Source organism: Bos taurus, chromosome 19, assembly GCF_002263795.3.
Source record: "Bos taurus isolate L1 Dominette 01449 registration number 42190680 breed Hereford chromosome 19, ARS-UCD2.0, whole genome shotgun sequence".
Lineage (NCBI taxonomy): Eukaryota > Metazoa > Chordata > Mammalia > Artiodactyla > Bovidae > Bos > Bos taurus.
In genome coordinates, this window is record NC_037346.1 from 26,741,166 (window position 1) to 26,767,607 (window position 26,442).

The 26,442-nt window shown below is 41.6% G+C and overlaps 1 long non-coding RNA gene and 2 pseudogenes across 3 annotated transcripts in view; 2 read left to right on the plus strand and 1 right to left on the minus strand.

The window, feature by feature from the left end:
* The window catches only part of LOC112442630 (uncharacterized), a 141,472-nt gene that overhangs the window by 80,265 nt on the left and 34,765 nt on the right, over positions 1-26,442 (minus strand). The window lies entirely within an intron of this gene.
* On the plus strand, positions 12,667-14,765 carry LOC104975017 (transcription initiation factor TFIID subunit 13-like; annotated as a pseudogene).
* On the plus strand, positions 13,026-13,930 carry LOC101904570 (CUE domain-containing protein 2-like; annotated as a pseudogene).

Below are 26,442 nucleotides of genomic sequence, written 5' to 3' on the forward strand. Positions count from 1 at the left end.
GAACTTGAAGACTGAGTTTCAGAAGAGGAATGGATGAAGGAGGTTAAAAGACTGAGTCTGGGTTTATGAGTCTGGGCACGACTGGGCTGGAGAGAAGAAAAATTGAGTTAGATGAACAATGGACATTTATGTGAAGAAATTAAGCAGACAATTGGACCAGGATTACTGAGACCCAAATTAAACTATCAAGACTGAATGTGGGTAGGCCAAGGACTCACTCCAGTCTTCAAATCATTTCACCATAATAAACAAGGTCCTTCAGTACAGCACAGAAAACTGTATTCAGTATCTATGATAAACCATAATGAAAAATAATATGCTGAAAAAAGAATGTACATACATACACACATAACTGAATCACTTTGCTGTACAGTAGAAATTAACACAACACTGTAAATCAACTATACTTCCAAAAAAAAAAAAAGCCCACCATAATCTTCCAGGAGAATCTGGTACAATCATTCTTATTTTACTGACAAAATCTGCCCAGGCATCATTGGACATAAGAGGCTCTACATCTTTGTTAATGTTGATTCCTGTATGAACTCCACATCCCTAATTCTCCCATCAGTGATCTTTCTCCCCTCCTTTTATACCAGGCCCAAAACACCTTCAAGAATCCTGGTCACATCCCTTTGATGTGACTTTGATCGGTTCTTCTCTTTTACTCCATCTGTACTCATGCAGGGCAGTACTGTTGCACCAAATCCAAGTGGGCACTCACACTGGATTCTCCGTGAATGGTTTACACTACCGTATGTGACATGGTGGCCACCTGTAAGCAGTAAGAGAAAGGGTCAAGGGTTGTAATGCTAAGTGTTCTCCTTGAGCTACAAGCTCTAGACTAGAGGTCACCATTTTGTCTCCTCTCTCCACAAAGGCCAAACAGCAGCTCCTGTTATTCCACTGCTGCCCCCTAGAGGGCTCTCTATTTAAACTGTGAACAATAAATTGAAGAATTAAAATGCGTGGTTCTAGAGTGTCTCATCTTCAGACCAGGTGGGTTATATTTTTCACTATGTGGACTGGCTGAAATCGAAGCAACGATTCCCATTACTTAAAAAGAGGACCGCTGACACTTAACTAGATAGAATGTTATAGCATAAACACTAGGCATGGCAAAATGATGAAGTTCCAGCAGCAGGCTCTGTAAACTATCAGGGATTCCTAGAGCACTCCCTCTTTTCTATTTCTGCTACAGTTACTGTGGGTTGGTTTTTGTTTTTGCTTTTGTTTTAAACCTATATTGTATAAGTAATGTTTCTTTTATTCCTTCCTAATATGGCTTATTTTTATTCTCTCACTTTGTGAAAAAAAATTAAGCTCATTTGAGTTTGCTTATTTTATTGGTTTGATTTTTAAATGTTTTATGTGTATTCTTGTTTCTCCATTTCCTACATTAGAATTTGTGTTATTTGCTTCCTCCTATTCTCTTCATGTTTAAAACCCTCTACTAATCTAAGATTTTAATAACAGACAAAACTAGGTGTGTAGGTACATGAAAGCTCTCAGTACAATCTTCATAATTTTCCTGTAACTCTAAAACTAATCTTAAAGTTTATTTTAAAGATTGGCAAGGGTATACAACAAACTATTTAAAACAGAAGTCATGATCTTAATAATAGACAAGGTAGAATATGAGCCAAGGAAGCAAGGTTACTTTAGAAAGCTAAAGGGTACAACTGGCAATGAAAATATAACAATTATGAATATTGATTTACAAAATAACATAAAAGTAACCTTCATAGAGCAGAAATTACAAGATAAGCAAGGAAAAGGAAACAGAAACATGCTAATAAAAATGAGGCTTTAGGGACTTTCCTGGTGGTCCAGTGGCTAAGACGCCATGTTCCCAGTGCAGCAGCGGGGGGGAGGGGGGAGGCAGGGGCCTGGATTGGATCCCTGGTCAGAGAACTAGGTCACATATGCTGCAACTAAAAGATTCTGTGTGCCGCAACTAAGACCCAGCAGTCAAATAAATAAATACATTTTTTTTAAAGAGGCTTTCATTTACTTGTGTCATCCAATTCAAAACAAGTTATAATTTTTTAAAAAGCTAAAAACAGAGTGGCCCTAAACAATATAATTAACATAGTAGACCTTACTGCTACTGCTGCTACTGCTGCTAAGTCGCTTCAGTTGTGTCCGACTCTGTGTGACCCCAGAGACGGAAGCCCACCAGGCTACCCCGTCCCTGGGATTCTCCAGGCAAGAACACTGGAGTGGGTTACCATTTCCTTCTCCAATGCATGAAAGTGAAAAGTGAAAGTGAAGTTGCTCAGTCATGTCCGATTCTTAGCAACCCCATGGACTGCAGCCCACCAGGCTCCTGCATCCATGGGATTTTCCAGGCAAGAGTACTGGAGTGCGATGCCATTGCCTTCTCCGAGTAGACCTTACTAATATATATCAAACATTGCATCCTGAAAGTGGAGGACACTCCATTTTTTCAAGTGTCCAATAGTATTTATGAAAATTCATACTTAAGACTTAAGGACTATTGCAACCCCCCACCTACAGAAATAATGCACAAACTATCCTATAATCACATTGCAACAAATGAATTTAATAAGAAAATCAAAGAGTCCTCTCTATTTGGAAGTTTAAAAATAAAACTCTCTTTCATATAATTATTGGGTCAAAAGGAAAACATACCCAAAACTAAGGAATTAATGGAAATAATAATAAAAATAACGTAAAGAATATATACCAGAATCTATGAAATGCAGTTCAAGTAGTACTCAGAGGAATCCTTAATCACCTTAAATACATACTTGAAAACAAAATGCAGAAATCAGAGTTCCTCTTTAAAAGTTAGAAAATAATAACAAAATAAACTAAAGGATTGCTGCAGAAAGGAATAAATGAAAAAACAAATTATAATAAATTTTAGAAAACAAGAAAAGCAGAACTATCATATAAATCTAAAATACTTTTTTAAAAAGTAAATAACTCATTAGCCCAAACAAAACTGAGGAAGTGAGAAAGTGCAAATACAAAAAAGAACAAATAATGGAAGGAAATAAAGAGATAGAAGATATTTAAAATACACAGAAGGGGAAAAAGTGGAAGCAGTGACAGATTTTATTTTCCTAGTCTCCAAAACACTGTGGACAGTGACTACAGCCAAGAAATCAAAAAACGTTTGCTCCTTGGAAGGAAAGCTGTGAAAAAACTAGACAATGTATTAAAAAGCAATGACATCATTTTGCAGATAAAGGTCCATATAGTCAAAGCTATGGTTTTCCCAGTAGTCATATATGGATGTGAGAGTTGGACAATAACGGAAGAATTGATGCTTTCGAGTTGTGGTGCTGACTCTTGAGAGTCCCTTGGACTGCAAGGAGATCAAACCAGTCAATCCTAAAGGAAATCAACCCTGAATATTCATTGCAAGGACTGATGCTGAAGCGGGAGCTCCAGTACTTTGGCCACCTGATTTGAATAGCTGACTCCTTGGAAAAGACCCTGATGCTGGGAAAGATTGAAGGCAAAAAGAGAAAGGGGTAGTAGAGGATGAGATAGTTAGATAGCATCACTGACTCAATGGACACGAATCTAAGCAAATTCCAGGAAACAGTGGAGGACAGAAGAGTCTGGTGTGCTGCAGTCCATGGGGTCGCAGAGTCATGACTTAACATGCTTAGTGACTTAGCAACAACAACAAAATACCATAACTGACTTTGCTCAACATCATGCAAATCAATTTGAATTGAATGATAACTGTTTAGTAAAATAGAATGTTTTCAGTCTAGAACTTTTCATGTATACTGTTTTGGTTTTCAGTGAGTATAAATTTCCTTTCCAGGAATTCTAAATGATTCTTTTACATGTGCTGGTTAGCAGGGAGCTAGAGTGTTGTAGAGAAAGAGAGGCAAGTTTTCAGCCTGTGTGGTCAGGCAGCCAGGAAAGGCAGGGATGCACAGAGTCCAGATTTCTAGGGGAATAATGTTGTAGGGGGCATTTAACCTTGAAACACCAGCATGCAACTCCTAATCTGAGCCAATACCTTCAAAGAAAGGATAAAGTGGTCTTACATTGGAGCACTCCCTGACTATTCCAGAAGCCAAAGCAAACACTCTCTGGAAGAAAGCTTCTTCCACATACTAAGAGCAAGCAATGCCTAGGAAATCCCTTGGACGGAGGAGCCTGGCAGCTAGTCCATGGAATCACAAAGAGTCAGATACCACTGAGCATGCAGGCAATCAATCAAATCAATGGATTCACAAAGATTATCAAATATATAAGGAAGCCAGCCACTATGAGTAAAAATCAGAAGTAGCAAGAAAAAAAATAGATTCCAAGGGGATAAAGCTATTAGAAGCAACAAATACAGGGCTTCCCTGCTAGCTCAGGTGTAAGGAGTGCACCTGCTAAAGCAGGAGACATGGGTTTCATCCCTGGTTTGGAAAGATCCCACAAGCCTCAGAGCAACTGAACCTGTGCATCAGATCTACTCTGAGTCTGTGCTCTAGAGCCTGGGAGCTGCAACTGCTGAGCCCACAAGCCACAACTGCTGAAGCCTGCATGCCCTAGAGCCTGTGCTCCGCAACAGAAGAAGCCTGTGCACCGCAGCTGGAGAGTGGCCCCCGCTCACCACAACTAGAGAAAAGCCTGCATGCAGCAATGAAGATCCAGCACATCAAATAAATAAATAAATAAAAAATTTAAAGTGACAAATATAGAATATAGAACACACATACACATAGGAAACGTTAGAGTAAAAACAGTTGATTTACAAATGAAAGCATATAAAAAGACAATCAAGACTGAATGGATAGATCAGGAAAAAATATATTCTAGAAATAAGAAAAAACAAGATTGTTGAAATTAAAGTCTTAAAGGATGGCTTAAAAAGCAGATTTGGGACAACTGAAGAAAGGATTAGAGAATTAGAAGATTTGTCAAAAGGATATATCCAGAATATGAGAAAAACAGATACGGAAATGAAAAATATAAAAGAAAGGTTTAGAGACATGGAGGATAAAATGACAAGGTATACCATAGAAATAACTGGAGTTTTGAAAGGAAAGTATGGTCATAAGAGACAACAGAAATATTTTAACCAATATTGGTTAACAGTATTCTAGAACAAATGAAGCATTAAAACTCACAGATCAGTGTATCCCAAAGAGAAAAAAATGAACACAAATTCATAACCAGAAACATTAGAGTAAAATTTCAGAATACCACAGATGAAAAAGTCCTGAAAACAGCCGTAAAGAATGAAAGATCATCACCAAGGGCAAGAGTTAGCATGACAACAGAAGTCTCAGCAGCAACAACGGAAGCCAGAAAACAATGGGATTGGGTATTTATCACATTGAAAGAACGCACAGGTGAACCAAGAAATGTGAACACGCCAAAACTCAAATGTGTTTTCAAACTAAAAAATAATAATAAAGAGGAAATTTACTCTAAAAAATATACTTAAAAACAACTTCTGGAGTCTTCCCTAGTGGTCCAGTGGCTAAGATTCTGTGCTCCCAGTGCAGAGGGTCAGGGTTTGATCCCTGGTCAGGGAACTAGATCCCACATGTTTGTATACCATAACTAAAAAAAGACCCTGCATGCCACAATGAATATTGAAAATACCCCATGCTGCAACTAAGACCTGGTACAGCCAAATAAATAAATGAAGATCAATATTTAAAAAAGAAAAGAAACAATGGAGGCCAAAATAAAGTAGAATCATAATTCTTTAAGGGCTGAGAGGGGGAAAAAAAAACCTGTTAACTCAGAATTCTATATCCAGAAAAAAAAAAAAAAACCTGGAGGATGATGATGAAATAAAGACATTCTTAAATGAAGACAAACTAAGAGAATCCATTGCCAACAGAGCTGCTCCAAATTTGCTAACAGAAGTTATTTAGCAACAGAATTGCTAAAAGAAGTTATTCAGACAGAAGGGAAATGATATGAGCAGGAAACTTGGGTCACTGGGAATAAAGAACAACAGAAATTTTAAATATCCTCTCCTAGTGAATTAAACCTGTTCAACATGTTTGATGGTTGATAGCAAGTATTATAGTGTTACTAGGGCTTCCCAGGTGGCAGGGTAGCAAAGAATCCACCTACCAATGCAGGAGACAAGGGCTAGATCCTGGGTCAGGAAGATCCTCTGGAGGAGGAAATGGCAACCAACTCCAGTATTCCTGCTTGGAGAATCCCATGGAGAAAGGAACCTGGTGGGCTACAGTCTGTGGGGTTGCAGAGTCGGACACCACTAAGTGACTGAGCGCACACACACACATTGTAACACTATAATGGGTTTTAATCTATGTAGATGTGATATAACAGGCTGACCTCTGATTCCATCTGCTTCTCTGAAAGCAACTGCTTCTCCCTCTGCTCAGCATGTCTTTTCTCTGCCATGTGGCTTCTAGTTTTTTGTAACTTTTGTTTCCTATGGTCATCTTGGCTTCTCTGGCTTCTCTCCATCTTTGATGCTATGGCTACTGCCTGATCTCTGTGGTTTCCATACCATTGCTACCACCACAACCATACACACTCACTTACATCATAGTGAGAGACCAGCCCTGTTCCTTCTGGTTTGGTCAGTTGTTCCACTCAAGTGTAACTCTTAGGGTCCTAGACAGCTTATTATTTGCCTGTGGCTGAACAGCAGTTTCATTTTGTGTAAAGTAAGAACACCCAGAGCTTCCCCTCAGCACAGGCTATGGATGGGGACTATTTCCTTCTAAGGGGATGGCAGGCGTGATGGCTGCCAGGTGGAGTACAGCTGCACTAAACTGTCAGTCTGAGAACCATGTCATGCACTTTCACCCTTCTAGGCCTTTATATGTTCTATTCTTTCTTCCTGGAATGTCTTTCCCTCTTCTCTGCCCAGAAAACTTTAAAACCCAGCACAACTCACTCCTTTTCCCCATGAGTCCTCCTTGCCCATTACATCCATTCTATTCAAGCATTTAATATGCTGTTTGACCCTGTCTATGCATTTGTCTCCCCAAGCTTTTGGGATTCAGGAGATACTCGTTGCTATTTTCATTACCAAACATGTTCATTCATACATTCAGTTAGTCATTCAACAAACACTAATTAAATGTCCACTGTGTATCAGTCACTGTATCAGGTATTGGGATGCAAATGTGGACAAGGCAGACAGAATCTCTCTCCCCTTGGAGATTAGTGTGTGTTGCACCATGTGGTACATAGTAAATGCTCAATAATTATTTTGAATTGAATTGCACTTGCTTATAGTTCCTCTACCAAAGAAGAACTTTTGGCAGGTAACTTTTGACCTTTCTCAGACATCAAAGCCTTACACATGCAAAGCAGCGGACAGTAAAGTGGGCCATGAGGTACCCGTCTACAATTTCAAGAGGTTCTTCAAACTTTTTTTTTAATCTTCTCTTTTAGTGTTTATTTGGCTGTGTCAGGTCTTAGTTGCAGCATGCAGGCTCTTCCTTGCAGCGCAAGGGCTCCTCTAGCTGTGTCGCACGGGATCTAAAGCACTCATGCGTAGTTGCCCTGCAATGTGTGGGATTCTAATTCCCCGACCAGGGATCGAACCTGCATCCCCTGCACTGGAAGGTGTCTTCTTAACCACTGGAGCACCAGAGAAGTCCTGGTGCTTCAAACTCGACTTAATCAAAAACCAACTTGATTACATTTCCCAGTCCTTCCTTACATGTCCCCACATCTCTGTAAATGACTCCATCATACACCTACTTGCCCCATTCAAGAACCAGGGAGTCATACTGGATCAATCTCTTTTGCCGTCTCTCCCTCTTCTCTGCCCTCTCTCTCTCCTTTCTCTCTCCCTACCATCACCAATGGAACAACAGTCTTGACAATTCCACTTCCTTAGCATCTCTTTCACCCTCCCCCATCTCTATTCCTGCTAACCCTGCCCTGTTTCTGGTCCTTATCATCTCTCACCAGCACTCCAAAGAACTTTTCTCATGGGTCTCCTGTTTCCTTTGCAACCATATCACTTATTTCTTGCTGGCCCCAACCTCATGGATTTCCCTGAAATTTCACCAGAATCCTGGAACTCTTGCTGTCTATTTGCCCAGAATGCCTACCTTCTCCCCAACTCTCCTCCATCTCTGCCAACCTGGCAGATGCCTACTCAAATTTCAAGACTCAGTTCAACTTGCTCCCCAAGCAGTCTGTCTTCCCAACATAAACTGACCTCTCCCTGCCTTGTGCTCCACATTCTATACAGAATTCATTCTTCACAGTAGTACACAGTTGCATTTTATTTTTTTTATCATTTTGTTTCCCCCACCAGGTTAGGAACTCCTTGAGGGCACAAATTGCATATTCTTAATGGCTTGTGTATAATAAGGGCTTCCCAGGTAGCTCAGTAGTAAGAATTTGCCTGCCAATGCAAGGAGATGCAGGAAACGTGAGTTTTGCCCCTGGGTGGGGAGGAGTGGAAGAGGAAATGTCAACCCACTCCAGTATTCTTGCTTGGAGGATCCCATGGGCAGAGGAGCCTACTGGGCTACAGTTCATAGGGTCACAAAGAATGAACACGACTGAGCACGCAAGCATATAATAGGTACTCAGTAAACACTTTGTGAATGAATCCAGTAAACAAACCAAATACTTTCCTATCTTTACCCTTCTTTTTCTGTGAAACAAACAACCAGTCCTGGGGAACTTCCCTGGTGATGCAGTGGTTCATAAGAATCTGCCTGCCAATTCAGGACGTGGGTTTGATCCCTGGTCCAGGAAGCTCTCATGTGCCACAGAGCAACTAAACCCAAGTGCTGCAACTAGTGAGCCTGCTCATCACAACTAGAAAGTAGTCCCCGTTTGCCTTCAACTAGAGAAAGCCTGCACGTAGCAGTGAAGACCCAATGCAGCTGAAAATAAACAATAAATAATATGTAAAAATTACTAGCAATGCAAAGAGGCAAGAAAATATTACCAATAATCAGAAGAAAATAAAGTCAATGGAAACAGACCAGATATGACAGAGATGATGGAATCAGAAGACAAGGGCTGTAAAACAACTATTGTAAGTATTACAATAAGATAATAAGGAGAGAATTAAAGATACAAAATAATCAAATGGTAGATTGAGAGAAGATAAATATAACTACAATAAACATTTCATGAGACACATGGACTCACAGATTTAATAACACACTCTTCTGTGCATGCATAATAGGATAATAGAGTGATCACAGTCTCAAACATTGCTGCTGCTGCTGCTGCTGCTAAGTCACTTCAGTCGTGTCGGACTCCATGGGACCCCATAGATGGCGGCCCACCAGGCTCCCCCATCCCTGGGATTCTCCAGGCAAGAACACTGGAGTGGGCTGCCATTTCCTTCTCCAATCAAAAATTGCTACTGGGGATGTAAATGGATATCATCATTCTGAAGGGCAATTTGGTAACATCTAACAAGATCACAGGCTTCCCGGGTAGCTCAGACAATAAAGCATCTGTCTGCAAAGCAGGAGACGCAGGTTCAATCCCTGGGTCAGGAAGATCCCCTGGAGAAGGAAACGGTAACCCACTCCAGTACTCTTGCCTGGAAAAATTCCATGGATGGAGGAGCCTGATGGGCTACAGTCCATAGGGTTGCAAAGAGTTGGACACGACTGAGCAACTTCACTTCTTCAACAAGATCACTAGTGCATCTACCCTTTGAACCAGCAGTAATGTTTCTGAGAATTTATTATTCAAATCTACTTGCACACAGGCAAAATAATGTGAGGGGAAGGTTAATCATCTCCTTGTTTGCTTTAGCAAAAGATTGGGGGGAAAATTTAAATGTCCATCGTTAGATGACTGGTTAAGTACATCATAGTAAATTTATTCAATGGAATATTCTACACTTGTTAAAAGAATGAGGAAGTACTCTGTTCTGATCCAGAAAGATTTCCAAAATACAAATTCAAAAGCCAAAATTAAGAATGGTGTGTTTAGTATGCTCTCTTTACATGCATTCATTTTGCTGGCTTGTTCATGAGAAACTCTAAATCATATGAGAAATGAATACCATGGTCTCCAGGAAAGATGTGTGTAGGAACTATAAAAACTGGAACAGGAAGAAGGTTTTCATTCTCTACCTTTATATTTATTCTTAAAATTGAAGGGAAACTAAAGCAATTATAAGTTCTTGGAGACAGTAGGTATTAGTACTATCTTATAGGAAATGATTTGTCTTTAGGGGCCCAGAAACATCAAAATATCCGTGACCTTTTCCCCGTTAATTCTTCTCCTGGAAATTAACTCTCCAGAAGGACTTCAATAGGGACTTCCTTGGTGGTCCAGTGGTTATGAATCTGCCTTCCAATCAATGCAGGGGATGCAGGTTTGATCCCTGGTGGAGGAACTAAGATCCCACATGCCACACGGCCAAAAAAAAAGAAAGAAAGTTGAACTCATAAAAACAAAGAAAAGAATGGTGTTTGCTAGGGGCTGGGGGATATATATATCTAATGTATAACACAGTGACTATAGTTGATAATGCTGCATTGTATGATTGAAATTTATTAAGAGAATAGAACTTTAGTGTTTGCACCAAAATAAATTTGTTGTTGTTGAGCAGCTCAGTCATGTCTGACTCTTTGTGACCCCATGGACTGCAGCACACCAGGCTCCTCTGTCCTCCACTATCCACAGAGTTTGCTCAAATTCATGTCCATTGAGTTGGTGATGCTATCTAACCATCTCATCCTCTGCCGTTCCCTTCTCCTTTTCCCAGATAAATAAATAAATGATAAATATGTGAGATGATGGATGTGTTAACTCAATCATGGGAATCACTTCACAACATACATGCATAATCAAATCATTACAGTGTACACTTTAAACCTATTAATATTAAAATTTTATTTATCAATTATATTTCAGTAAAGCTGGAAGAAATATTTGGGAGCCAAAGTACTCTTATGGGGGTTAGCCACTTCCATATCCTCTGATATAGCTTATTGTACATGTGTACCATTCTCTCATTTACTTACTAAATATGGCATGCTAGATTTTTTCCTTCATGCCCAAACAATTCATATCCATTGCAGAAAATGTAGGTAATGTGGATAAACAAAAGAGAAGAAAAAATAATATGAAAATCACCCAAAATTATACCACCCAGCGATGTTACATTTTTGTACACTTCCTTTCCATGTAACCAGGGAGGAGACCTACAGTGCATACTCCTCCTTCTAAAACAATTTCCCCTCTTATAGCCCCTGCCTCTAATGCTTAGTTTATACCACATAACTCCATCCCACAGGTCACCAGGATTAGACACCCTCCCTGTATTAGTCAGGGTTTAGTCAGGAAAGCAGACACCACCCTGGGTTTTTCAAACCAAATAAAGGAAATTGGTTCCACAGGAAATGGAAAAGCTGAGAAGCCAAACACAGGATGGTGAGGAGACTGAAGGTTAGCAACTGGCCAGAAACAACTGCTGCTCTAGGCAGAAGGGACAGCAGGAAAAGGAGGTTTTATCAGAGCACAGAGTTTGGGGCCAGTCAGAAGGAGCCAGAACCAAGGAGGGGGATTTCCAGGGAGCTGGAATCACAGAGGCAGGGTCTGTTTGTTGGGGAGAGGAGACTTCTTGGGAGAGAAGTAGCCACAGTCAAGGACCTCACAGGAAGAGAGAAAGAGGGGGAACTATCCCAGCCTTTTCCCTCCTCCTGTTCTCCAACCATCTGTCTTCTCTTGGCCAAACTTACCTAGAAGGCTCTGGGCTAAGGAGCCTGAGGAGTGATGGGGAAGGGGACAAGGGAAGGGGGATGCGAGTGAGTACAAATAGGCAACTGGCCAGGAATTGTCTAAAAGCAGCCAATCAACAGGTTAGCCACGCATCACCTAGGTAGTATTTTTTTTTTTAGTTAATTAATTAATTTTGGCTGCACCAAGTCTTAGTTGCAGCTTGCAGGATCTTCCATCTTCCTTGTGGCATGTGGGATCTTTAGTTGCAGCGTGTGAACTCTTAATTCCCATACCAGGGACTGAACCCGGGCCCCCTGCATTGGGAGCACGGAGTCTTAGCCACTGGACCACTAGAGAAATCCTACCTATATAGTATTCTTACCAAAAAAGTTTAAGCTGAATCTAATCAAGAGGAAATAATCAAGCAAATCAAATGGAAAGAAACTGTGCAAAACAGCTGGCCTAGCCTCTCCAGAAAGTCAATGTCACAAAAGATGAAAAATATCCAGAGAACTTGTCTGAAATTAAAGGACATTAGGGAGACATGAAAACTAATTTCTGTGTGTGCTCATTATTTGAATACTGGATCCAAAAAAATCATATGTCAATTGTGGAAATATGAATCTGAGTAGCAGATTAGATTACAGTTGTATATAATTGCTAAACTTCTTGAGTGTGACTGACTGTGGTTATGCAGGAGAATGCCCTCAATCTCAGGAGATGTATACCAAAGTATTTGATATCTTCAACTAACTGCATACATATATACATGGAGAAAGAAAATGTGATCCAGCAAATGTAGCGAATGATAAAATCAGTTGACTCTAAAGAAAAGGTCTATAGACTTTCAATGTACTATATGTGTGACTATTCCAAAAGCTGAACATTTTTCAACTAAAAACTTTAGGAAAAAAATAGGCTTTGACCAGTGGCATAAGGTGAAAAAGATGAACTGAACCAATCAGTTCTTAGGAATTTGAACCTAAAAGCATAAAAAGAAACTGCTAGCTCCGAGGGAGGTGGGTACGCTGCGGATGTGGCTGGCTGGTGGGATGGTGGATGAAGAAGAGAATCCTGCCTTTGAGGAAGAAAGTGAAGAAATCAGAGGAAGTACAGAAGATGGACAGGGTAAAAGAAAGAGACTTTTTTCTAAAGAATTAAGGTGTATGATGTATGGGTTTGGAGATGACCAGAATCCTTATACTGAATCAGCAGATATTCTTGAAGACCTTGTCAGAGTTCATCACTGAAATGACTCATAAGGCAAAGTCAATTAGAGGAAATCATGGTCAGGTACAAGTTGAAGATATCATCTTCTTTATTCAAAAGGATCCAAGAGGCCTTTGATCTCCTTGGTGGGGCTGGGGGCATTCGAGCTGCACCGCGCAGGACAAGTCGCCAGCGACGCCCGACGGAGCAGCAGAGGAGAGAGCATGGAGCTGGAGAGGATTGTCCGTGCAGCCCTTCTTGCCTTTGTCCAGACGCACCTCCCAGAGGCTGACCTCAGTGGCTTGGATGACGTCATCTTTTCCTATGTGCTTGGGGTTCTTGGGGACCTGGGCCCCTCAGGCCCATCAGAGGAGAATTTCGACATGGAAGCCTTCACTGAGATGATGGAGGCCTATGTGCCTGGCTTCGCCCACATCCCCAGGGGTACAATAGGGGACATGATCCAGAAGCTCTCAGGGCAGTTGAGTGGCGCCAGGAACAAAGAGCCCCTGTAGCGCCCTGAAAAGCTCAAAGAAGAGATGATGTCTTCTGCTGGGGACACCCAAGATGAGGCAGCCGGCCCTGAGGAAGAGCTGCTGCCAGGGGTGGACATACTCCTGGAGGTTTTCCCCACCTGTTCAGTGGAGCAGGCCCAGTGGGTATTGGCCAAAGCTCGAGGGGACTTGGAAGAAGCTGTGCAGATGCTGGTAGAGGGGAAGCAGGGGCCTCCAGCCTGGTATGGCCCCAACCAGGACCTGCCTAGGCGTCTCAGAGGCCCCCAAAAAGATGAGCTGAAGTCCTTCATCCTGCAGAAGTACATGATGATGGATAGTGCAGAGGATCAGAAGATTCACCGTCCTATGGCTCCTAAGGAGGCTCCCAAGAAGCTGATCCGATACATCGACAACCAGATAGTGAGCACCAAAGGGGAGCGATTCAAAGATGTGCAGAACCCTGAGGCTGAGGAGATGAAGGCCACATACATCAATCTCAAGCCGGCCACAAAGTACCGCTTCCACTGAGGCACTTGCCAGACTCTGCCCGAGCCATCTAGGCACAGATCCCAGAGGAGCCCTACACACCACACAGGGCTGGCCCTAACTCCTGTCCCCCTTCCTTCCCAACTTCCTTGCTCTACAGTGTTAACCTCCTCTTGGAGCTGCCACAAGGCACAGTAAAGGTAGCCCCAGGAAGGTGAAAAAAAAAAAAAAAAGGATCCAAGAAAGTTTTCTAGGGTTAAAGACTTGCTTACTATGAATGGCAATTTGAAACGTGCTAGAAAAGCATTTGATGAAGCAAACTATGGATCTTGACACCTATTGTACTTTCTGAAGCTTCCTTATCTTCTGGGGAAACCATACTTAGTAACTATATTTTCCACAGTAAGGTCCTGATACCTAACCATGTGAATGAAAAACAGAGAACCACAAAGTTTTCAGGTTTTATTTTCACATATTCAATTTTAGAATGATATATGAGCCTTTAATTGCCTGCCATTGTATTACCATACTTGAATTACTTTTTGGATTTTAATGACCACATGTAAGTCAAAGTATCTTGGTTTGCAAATCATTCAGTTTCTTCTGACTCTTGACCATGTCGATGAATTAATATTTATATAAGGCAATGGCACCCCACTCCAGTACTCTTGCCTGGAAAATCCCATGGACGGAGGAGCCTGGTAGGGCTGCAGTCCACGGGGTCGATAAGAGTCGGACACGACTGAGTGACTTCACTTTCACTTTTCACTTTCATGCATGGAGAAGGAAATGGCAACCCACTCCAGTATTCTTGCCTGGAGAATCCCAGGGATGGGAGAGCCTGGTGGGCTGCCGTCTATGGGGTTGCACAGAGTCGGACATGACTGAAGTGACTTAGCAGCAGCAGCAGCCATTAATTATATTGTGCCATTGTAGGTTGTACTGTAGCTGTTTAATATGTGAAATCTAAATGGCACCTTTGACTTTGATAGCTAAGATGTGTTTCATGTATTTCTAAAGCTTTTAGACTATAGTAGTGTAAGTTATTAAAAGATAGTGAACTGGTTTGTGTTTCTTTTAAGGAGAAAATGATATTAGAAAATACAGTCTCTTGTAGGAATGTTTATTTGCCTTAAGATAATGTGTTTTAATACTCTTCTTTAGATAACAAGAGTGATTTAATTTTAATTTTTTATTTTTTGAGAAACTAAAAATTTCCTATGAATGTTTCTGTGTTGGAAGACTTACTGGATTAAAAATCTTTAGGGTTTATAATACACTATTTGTCAGATTTTAAAAGAACTCATTTCCCAGGTCAGATTATAACTTCTGAAAGTGCTTTCAGTAGCAGGAATGGTATTGCTGAAAAAGTTGATTGCAGGTAAGCATTTGGGGTTTCACTAACGTATTTGTTAGTATTTATTTATTGTGAAAATGTGTATTTGACTAAAACCATGTGTGGCTATGGAAACCACTTTTGTAGTTCAGGATATACAAATTTTGTGTGTATTTAGCTCACTGTATTATTCCTGTTCTTAGCTTAAAGTAAGGATTAAAATTGCATTTAAAGGGATCACTGGATACTACTCTTTGTGAAACTGAATGTTTTGTGTGCCACTTATAAACATTATCTATGAATCAGTACTTAGGAAGATTTCACTTTCTTAACCTATTAATATAAGGAATAAAGTAGGAAAAATTAAAAAGATTACTTAAAAAAGAAAGAAACTGCTAGTTAGCAATAAAGTTGTAGGTGACAGAAAAACATGGCTGGAGTTAAGTGAAAGAAAATGAAAGTTGCTCAGTCATGTTCAACTCTTTGTGACCCCATGGACTGTAGCCCACCAGGGATTGTCCATGGGATCGTCTAGGCAAGAATACTGGAATGGGTTGCCATTCCCTTTTCCAGGGGATATTCCTGACCCAGGGCCATCTGAGCCACCTGGGAAATCCAGCACAACGACAAACTAGGGAATTCCCTGATAGTCCAGTGGTTAAGACTCCGTACTTCTACAGCAGGGCAGCAGGTTGGATCCCTGGTTGGAGAACTAAGATGCTGCATGCTGCAAGGGCAAAAACAGAAACAAAATAAAAAGTCTCAACAAACTAAAATTATATGCAAATCAAAATTATGTGGTGGGAGAATGCTACATAGCACTGTTAGAAAAACAGCAGCCAAGTATTCTTTCCATCTCTGTAAGCACATGCCACTTCCCCCATCAGGAGGTGAAGTCTATTTCTCCTCTCTGATATGAACTTGCTTTGGCCAAAGATATGCAGCAGAAGTGACACAGTGCCAGCTCTGGACCTAGAGCTGAAGGCGCCTGACTGCTTTATTCCTCTTGGAGCCTTGAGTCACCATGTAAAGAAGCCCTGCTGGAGAGACTGGTCCAGCCAGCTCCCAGCTACTCTAGACACCTTAGCTGAGAAGCCACACTTGTCAGTGAAGCCAGCATCATCCTCCAGCCCCAGTCAAGCTGACCCAGCCAACACCTGACAGAGCAAGGATGAGCTGTCCCTGCCAATCCCTTCCTAAATCATAGTATCATGAGCCAATAAATAAATGGCTATTGTTGTTTTAAGTTAAAGAATTTGGGGGAGGTTTACTATGTAGCCAATAGGGAACAGAGTAGACAATCAAGGACACAGAGATGCCTATAAGGAGAGTGAAAAAATTCCTGAGTTTTATCATTCTAGATCATTCCACAGGTAGACTCAAAACAACCCCCACTCCTTTCTTGAGTTAAATTAAGCAGGGAGGGATGGATTGGGTGTTTGGGATTAGCAGATGCAAACTATTATATAGAGAATGGTCCTAAAGTATAGCACAGAGAACTATATGTGATAAACCATAATGGAAAAGAACATGAAAAAAACATATATATATATAACTGAATCAATTTGCTGTATAGCAAAAATTAACACAACAATGTAAATCAACTATACTTCAGTAAATTTTTTTTTAATGAATTAAGCAGGTCTCTGTTCCCTGTAATAGAACTAGCCAGACACAAATGTCCCCTCCTATCTTTTCTCTTTGCAGATGTTTTCATTTTTCAAAGAGTTTGATGAATATCTCTTAGTTGTGCTTGTCCCCACTCATTTCCTTATTTATTAACAGCACCTGATTTTTTCAACGGTTTGTTGTGAAATGCATCATCAAATAAAAGGAGGGATAAAATCATTCATGCAACCTAAATATAATTATAGTGTAAACAACCATCCACTAAGTTTGAGATATAAAACAAAGCCTGTCTTTCCAAACTCTCTGTTTACTCCTCAATTACAGCCTCTTCTCTACCTCCCAGCACGAAACACTGTGATGACTTCTGCATTGATCATTTTTTCTCTTCGTTTTTCCACCTAGACATTTTTCCCTAAACATGACTTAGTTTTGAAAATCTGAGTAGCAAGCACCAGTGAAGGAGGGTAAGGAAAGGGTGATGCTGCAAATGTTGAAGGAGATGAACTCAACTGTCTCTGGGTCATTGTCTGGGCTTCAGCTTCCTTGAGCATTTACAAGAGACTTTTATAGGAAAATCATTGAGTAAGACGATGAGTAACACTGGGCATGGGGCTCAGCATCGTTGAGACATGAGGCAGTGCCACAGCATGGGCCAGTGTTTAGGTGTTCAGCCAGGACACAGTCAGAAGGAAAGGCTGTTCTGTATCTTCTGTTCACCAGGACTTACCCTCCAATTCTTCCAAGAGGTCAAAGCAGAGCATTTCTAGACACTATCCACAGCAGGTCAGGCAGCAGGGCATGCAAGAGTGATCAGCGGATTGATGAAGTTCAGAGAAAAATTTGGGCCAGACTCTCTGGGCATTTTGTCCTTGATTTAAAAGTCTGTATGAGAGTAGGATAGGGGGCAATGGTGGCGGCGGCCCTCCACCATTTTGTCTCTCTCTGGGGTTGTACTGCTTCAGTCTGTTTCCTTCCGAATCTAGCGCACAGCTGTCCTCAGATCGCCCGTCATCCTCAGATTCCTTTCACCTTTCTCCTGTGTCAGATTCCTATTTACGGTATTCCATGCTGGAGGAGGAAATGGCAAACTACTCTAGTATACTTGCCTGGAGAATCCCATGGACAGAGGAGCCTGGCGGGCTACAGTCCATGGGGTCACACAGAGTTGAACATGACTGAGTGACTGAGCATGTATGCACGCCTTCCTTAGTTTATTCTCTTGTTCAAAAAGCACAGTTTCCAGTAGCTTCTTCAGAAAGCATGCATGGGAGGGAAATGCATCCTTGAAATCTTGCCTATCTGAAAATGTCTTTATTTACCCTCAAATTTGACTGATAATTTAGTTAAGTGGAGAATTCTAGATTGGAAAACATTCTGCTTCAATATTTTTTAAAGATTTGCTTTATTTTTTTAGCTGAGCTGGGTCTTCATTGTGGTGAATGTGTTTTCTCTAGTTGCAGTGTGTGGGCTCAGTAGCCCTTCAGCATGTGGGATCCTAGTTCCCCAACCAGGGATTGAACCCAAGTCCCCTGTATTGGAAGGTGGATTCTTAACTCCTGGACCACCAGGGTAGTCCCTGCTTCAGTACTTTGAAGGCATTGCTCTGCTGCTTCCAGTGTTATTCACCGAAGTATGAAAAGTCAAACCTAATTCCTGATCTCCATCTCTTTTTCTCTCTCAAAGATTTTTAAATCTCTTTGGCCCTGTATCCTGAAATTTCATGATGATGTGTCTGGCTGGGTGGGACTCTTTTCATCCTTTTTTCTGGGCATTCGAAGGACCCTTCAGTCTGGAAACTCATGTCCTCGAGCTTGGTAAATTTTTCTGTACTGTTCTATTGATGGCTCAGACAGTAAAGAATCTGCCTGCAATGTGGGAGACCTGAGTGTGATCCCCGGGTTGGGAAGATCCCGTGGAGAAGGGAAAGGCTACCCACTCCAGTATTCTGGCCTGGAGAATTCCATGGACTACACAGTCGGAAAGAGTTGGACACGACTGAGCAACTTTCACTTTCACTTTTGTTGATGACTACCTCCTTTAAATGTTCTCTGTTCTGTCTAGAGCTCCTATTATTCAGATATTGAACCGTCCAGGCTTATATTCTGATATTCTCATCTTTTCTCTCCTATCCATCTCTTCATCTTCTTCAGGATTTTTTCAAGTTTATCTTCCAACTCTTCTATTACTTTTCTCAGGTCTACTATCCTGCCTTAATTTTTAAGGCTCTTTTTTATTCTCTTAATATTTATAAATTATATAATCCTGTTCTTACAACAGGCCTCCCAGGTGGTTCAGTGGTAAAGAATCTGCCTGCCAATTCAGGAGACACAGGCGACTCGAGTTTGATCCCTGGATCAGGAAGATCCCCCGGAGAAGGAAATGGCAATCCACTCCAGTATTCTTGCCAGGAAAATTCCATCAGAGGAGCCTGGTGGGCTATAGTCCATTGGGGTCACAAAGAGTTGGACATGACTGAGTGAGCATGCATACATGTTCTTACAACATGAATTCGATATATTCTCTTATCTTTAGGAATATATTAGTGAGAGATTTTTTAAGTATTTTTACCCCTGTAACCTGTGTGGTTGTTTTGGTGTGTTTTTTATTTTGTTTTTAACTCTTACCTTCAATGTCAGAAGCAGCATCTGATTCTTTTGCAGGGAACTTGCTTCCAATCACATTTTCAACCCATACAAGTGGACTTACCATTTGCTAATTCTTTTGTCGTGAATAATATACTTAACTTGCCTGGGCTTTAGTTTCTTCATCACTTAAATGAGGATGATGATAGAATCTATTTTATTGGGGTTGTCAAGGATTAAGTAAAATAATACAGAGGACACTGATTAAGTGCCTTTTCAAGCTTGGGAAGTCTAAATTGTCCAAGGTTACACATCTAACCATAGAAAACTCAGACTTAGATTTATGATTTGACACATAATTAGTACTCCATAAATTGTACTATTATGTAATAATAGTTTAGAAGAGAGGAGCACACAATCCAAGCCTGGCCAAAGAGATTCAGCACAGGGATTGTTACTGGAATGATTTGAAAGGAAAGACTCTTTTCTTATTAGGTTATTAAATTGATAAAACACCATCCCAGAGCTGCTACTAGCCTTCTGTGATGATTAATGTTTTATATCAAATTGACTAGGCACTGGATGCCCAGGTAGCTGGTTGAACCTTATTTCTGGGTGGTCTGTGAAGACGTTTCCAGAAGAGACTAGCATTTGAATGAGTGGGCTGAGTAAAGCAGAAGGCCTTCCCCAATGTGGGTAGCCTTATCCAACCCACTGAGGGCTGACTAAAACAAAAAGGTGTGAAGAGGTTGCACTTTGCCTGACTATTTAAATTGTCCTCAAGCACTCCTAGTCCCTAAGCCTTCAAACTCAGACTAGAACCTATGCCATCAGCTCTCCAGCTCTCTGGCCTTTGATGCACCATCAGCTCTCTTTGGTCTCCAGCTTACAGATGGGAGATTATGGGACTTCTCAGCCTCCATAATCACATGGGCCAGCACCTTATAATAAATCTCTTTCTAGTATTCATATTCACATATAATTTACAACAATATATAATTTAAGATTCCCTAATCTATACAGATAAAAATCTGGGGACCATGTAGGAATGGATAATAAGAGTGTGAGATGATAATGGAAGGAACATAAAATTGATCAGGCCAAATTTATTGCTATGGGCTCATTAAGCAGAGATTCTGCATTTAGTCCACAGCTTGGGAAGTTAGAAAGGGCTCTGACAGTTAGGTTGATTGGCCGAAACATGGGCCAAAAGGGGTGGGGGGATGGCGCAGTGAGTGAACTGGAAATGCTGAACCCACCTTGGTTAAATGTGGAGGAAAGGATTCAAAGGATTAGGGAGATGGGAATATTACAGGGCATCTGTCATTTATGGCTTACCCACCTGGGAGGGCCTGGAAGACAACACCACTGCTACTGTGAGAAGTAAACTTGTGAGGGGAGCCTCCTCAGAGCCTGGAGGAGCTCTGAGATTGCTCTTCCCTATAGGCCAGACCTCCCAGTGGGAACTGCAGCCAATGAACTGGAAAACCTAAAGGCGATGGGAATAGGAGACCCAGCATCAATCCCTGAGTCAGGAAGATCCCCTCAAGAAGGAAATGGCAACCCACTCCAGTATTTTTGCCTGGGAAATCCCATGGACAGAGGAGCCTGGCGGGTTACAATCCAGGGGGTTACATAAGAGTCAGACACGACTTAGTGATTAAACGACAACAACAAAAGGCGACAGAAGTAACTGGATTCCAGGATGGTGAAGGCCAGGTGGTAGCACGCAACTGCCCAAAGGCAAGATGGGCTTGATTATCATAATGGATAGCAGAGTCAAAGTAGTAATCAGAAGTATTCATCAGACTAATTAATCAGACTAATCAGTCAAAGTAGTAATCAGAAGTATTAATCAGACCTAGTTGGATGGTTGATGATGGTGTTCCAGAAGTGAAACAGATAGGAAGCCTATTAAACTTGATCTGTGTAAGCAAAAGAATTCCAGGTCAAGTGAACAAAATGTAACTTGAATAATGGTTCAACAGTCAATTCCCAGACTTGAGCCAGTTTACAGACCCAGAACCCCTTGAATGAAGGGGAGGCCAGTCCCCTTGAGGAAAGACCCTGGTATGCTACCCAAAATTTATGCTATTGATCTTTCTCCCAGCCTTCCCCTAAGGGGACCTATAGCTTTTACCAGAGTAACTGTGCATTGGTGGAAAGGAAACAATCAGACCTTTCAAGACTTTGGGGCATTGGCTCTGAACTGAAATTAATTCCAGGAGACCCAAAATGTCATTATGAACCCACCAGTCAGAGGAGAGCCTAATGTAAGACAGATCAATGGAGTTTTAACTCAGGTCTGTCTCATAGAGGTTCAGGGGCCCTTCAACCCATCTTGCAGTTATTTCCTCAGTTCCAGAATGCTTAATTGTAATAAGTATGCTCAGAAGCTAGCAGAATCCCCTCACTGGTTCCCTGAAACTGTGAAATGCTAGCTAGTATGGTGGAAAAGGCCACGTGGAAGCCCCCAGAGTTGCCTCTATTTAGGAAGGTAGTAAACCAAAAGCAATACTGCATTCCTGGAGGCATCACAGAGATCAGTGCCACCATCAAGGACGTCAAGGATAAAGGGGTGTTGATTCCCACCACATCCCCATTCAACCTGCCTTTCTGGTCTGTGCAGAAGACAGATGGGTCCTGGAGAGTAACAGTGGATTATCATAAGCTTAACCAGGTGATAACTCTGATAGTAGCTACCGTACCAGAGGTGGTTTCTTTGAGCAAAGTAACACATCTCCTGGCACCTCACCTGCAGCTACTCATCTGGCAAATGCCTTTTTCTTCACCTCATCAAGCAGTCTGCTTTAGGTGGCACTGCCAGTAATAGACCTTTATTGTCCTACCTCAGGGATATTTCACCTCTCTAGCCTGATGTCATAATTTAGTTCACAGGAATCTTGATCACCTTTCCCTGGGGCTTCCCTAGTGACTCAGACATAAAGAATCTGCCGGCAATGTAGGAGACCCAGGTTCAATCCCGGGGTTGGAAAAATCCCCTAGAGAAAGGGATTTTATCCCTTTATGGCAACTCACTCCAGTATTCTTGCTTGGTATCCCATGGACAGAAGAGCCTGCCAAGCTACAGTCCATGGGTTTGCAAAGAGTCGGATACAACTGAGCGACTAACACTTCACACACTTCCTTTCCACAAGCTATCACTCTGGTGCACTACACTGACATTATTCTAATCAGACTAATGACTAGAGCACTAGTGAGCAAGAAGTAGCAACTACTCTACACTTGGTAAGACTCTTGCCCACCAGAAGGTGGGAAATAAACCCAACAAAAATTCAGTGAGTAGAAGGTAGTTATCAATACCAGCCACATGGCTAGTCAGAGAAATGAGGAATGTTAACTCATAGAGGTTTCCTTCTTATTTTGTTATGATTGTGTGTGAGTTATCTTTCCTTTCCTCTCTTATTTCCTTATCATGCAACATAAGATGTACTGACTTGAGATCATAGTATTTAAGTATTGTTAATTCTACATCATACTGTTTAAGTTATAGGATAATAAGGAGAGTAAACATCACTCAGGGGCTTTACCTCCTCTTCTGAGGAAGGGGCTAGTGCATTTTCAGTTGTATTGTGGCAGGCAGAATTAAACCTTTGTTATTCTTTACTTGGAGATTAGTATGGTTTAAGAAGATACATATGAGCCTCAGCTTAACAGGGGGTGGACTTGTGATGGTTCATTTTATGTGTCAACTGGATTGGGCCACAGGGGTGCCCAGAAAGCTGGCTACAAATTATTTCTGGGTGTGCCTGAAGGTGTTCCAAGAGGAGATTAGCTTTTGAATTCATGGACTGAGGAAAGAAGACGGCCCTCCCCAGTGTGGGGGGGGGCTCCTCAAATCCACTGAGAGCCCAGTAGAACAAAATGGTGGAGGAAGGCTGCATTCACATTCCACCTGATCCTTTGAGTCGGGACTTCAATCTTTTGCTCTCAGCAGTTCGGATTCTTGGGCCTTCAGACTCAGCCTAGAATCTACACTGTCAGCTCTCTGGCTGTCAGCCTTTGAATTACACCATCAGCTTTCTGGGTCCCCTTGGCTCTGTTTATCTGGAGAAAACTAACTAATACATCCTCTTTAACAGCTCTCAAGGAGAGTCTATGTGAAAGTAAAACCAACACAAAATAAGAATTAAGAGATGGAAATAGATTACTCATGATGACGTGAGTGCCCAGATCCAATCTGCCTGGGGTATTATGTGCCCTGACTTTCTAGTACTATGAATCAATACATTTCTTTCTCTGAAGTCACTTTTAGTTGAGTTTTCATCACTTGCACAGACAAATTGCAACACAATGAGAACATATCATTTTGAACTTATGTATTTCACTTAATATATCATTACCATATTTTCATGTCATTAAAATTATACTCCAACATTATTTTCTTTGAAAATGTTTGCTCCTTGGAAGGAAAGTTATGACAAACCTAGAGAGCATCTTAAAAAGCAAAGACATCACTTTGCCAACAAAGGTCCATATAGTCAAAGCTATATAGTTTTTCCAATAGTTATGTATGGATGTGAGCTGGACCGTAAAGAAAGCTGAGTGCCAAAGAATTGATGCTTTTGAGCTGTGGTGCTGGAGAAGACTCTTGAGAGTCCCTGGCAAGGAGATCAAATTAGTCAATCCAAAAGGAAATCAACCCTGAATATTCATTGGAAGGACTGATGCTGAAGCTGAAGTTCCAATACTTTGGCTACCTGTTATGAAGACCCAACTAATTGAGAAAGACTGATGCTAGGAAAGACTGAAGGCAAAGGAGTAGGGTGCTGCAGAGGATGAGATAGTAAGATAGCATCACTGACTCAATGGACATGAATTTGAGCAAACTCCCAGAGATAGTGGAGGACAGGGAAGCCTGGCGTGCTGCCATCCATGAGGTCGCAGAGAGTCAGACACAACTTAGTGACTGAACAATAACAACAAATCAGAACTAAGAGACACTCAACAATTTCCACACAAGTTTTAACCCTCACTGTTGAGATACATTTTTTCCCCCAACCCTTTCAAGTATTTTTGAGGCTCCACCTTCCTGAAGATTGCCCCCAGACTCAGGAGGAACAAGCAGGTAAATTCTTCAAACAGACAGAAATGATAGCGGTGATAGCCACCTAACTCCACGTGTGAACATCTATCCATAACTGTTCTGTTACTGAAGACGGGGGGTGGCGGGTAGCGGGGCGGGGCAAGTTCAAGGAAAACTCCCTCTCATTCTTGAATAGCAACAATAAAGTTTAAGTAAGCAAAGCTGAACAGGATTTATATTCAAAGAGCTCAAGTAGGAATTCTGCAACAAAGTTCTTCCTTTGTTAGGACATTTATCTTTTGCAAGGAGGGTAGAACTTTGTGGTTATTTGTTTAATATGTAGTCTGTCATCTCCATCTTTTTCTCCAGAAAGAAAAAAAAAAAAAAACAATTTTATGACTAATGTCAGAGAGTTTTTATGCTTATAAACAGGAATTTAAACAGTGTTTCCTGAGAGTCATAGAGTAGAAGTATTTTGAATATGGGTCATACAAATCCACTTAAACCAGCTTACATTTGTGAAGGAAATTGTATTTTAAGGACCTGGAGTTAGTCACAGAACTCAAGGGCAGAGATCTGGCTGGTCCTCAAAAACAGGCTCAAAAGAGTCAGGAATCAGGGACTAGATGCTTCTAGAGACACCGGAACTCCTGTTTATCTCATCAGTCTGAGCTGAAGTCTCAGCCTTCCAAATTCCTGGGAAGGATTGGCCAGCCACAGTCAGGTACTTATCTCTAAAGCAATCAACCTCACCCAAGAAAAGGGTATGAACCTGAGGATTGGGGGAGGTCAAATTCCCAGAAACCTGGCACTGGGAGCAGAGCAATAGATAAACGAGTCCTTCGGGTGACTCAGAGCCCCTAAACCTCACAGAAGAAAAAGCTTGTAGTTCAGTCGCTAAGTTGTGTCTGACTCTGTGACCCCATGGACTGCAGCATGCCAAGCTTCCCTGTCCTTCACAATCTCCCAGAGTTTGCTCAAACTCACGTCCATTAAGTTGGTAATGCCATCCAACCATCTCATCTTCTGCAGCCCCCTACTCCTTTTGCCTTCAATCTTTCCCAGCATCAGGGTCTTTTCCAAAAAAAAAGCTTAGAGGAGGGAAAAAAATGGGGAAGGGGCAGACTTCCTGATTTGATCAAATATTCTAGACACTCCCTTTTGGGTGGAGGAGGCTAGATTGAGTCCTGGCATCCAGGCTACTTCCTTATTTAGCAACCAGGTGCAGGCAGTGCCCCCTGGGTCAGGATTCTGGCCATGGCCATCTTCTCTTCACATAACCATCCTTGGCAAAGCTCATCTATTTCCAATGCCTTGAAACACCATCTATATGTTGACTGTTGTTGTTCAGTTTCTAAGTTATGTCCAAATTTTGCAACCATGGACTACAGCACGCCAGGCTCCCTTCACTCTCTCTCAGAGTTTGCTCAAATTCATGTCCACTGAGTTGGTGTTGCCATCCAACCAACTCATCTTCGGTCGTCCCCTTCTCCTCCTGCCCTCAATCTTTCCCAGCATCATCAGGGTCTTTTCCAATGAGTTGGCTCCTTGCATCAGGTAGCCAAAGTATTGGAGCTTCAGCTTCAGCATCAGTCCTTCTAATGAATATTCAGGGTTGATTTTCTTTAGGATTGACTGATTTGATCTTCTTGCTGTCCAAGGGACTCTCAAGAGTCTTCTCCAGCACCACGATTCTTTCAACTGATGAAAGCATCAATTCTTCGGCTCTCAGCCTTCTTTATGGTCCAACTCGCACATTCGTACATGCCTGTTGGAAAAACCATAGCTTTGACTATACAGACCTTTGTTGGCAAAGTGATGTCTCTGTTTTTTAATATGCTATCTACGTTTGTCATAGCTTTCCTTCCAAGAAGAGTCTTTTAACTTCATGGCTGTAGTCACTGTCCATGGTGATTTTGGTGCCCAATATTTTGACAGCGGAGTCATCCATATAGCAGGGCATAAGCCTAGAGGCACTGGGAGCCAACACATATGAAAACCTTCTGGGAATGG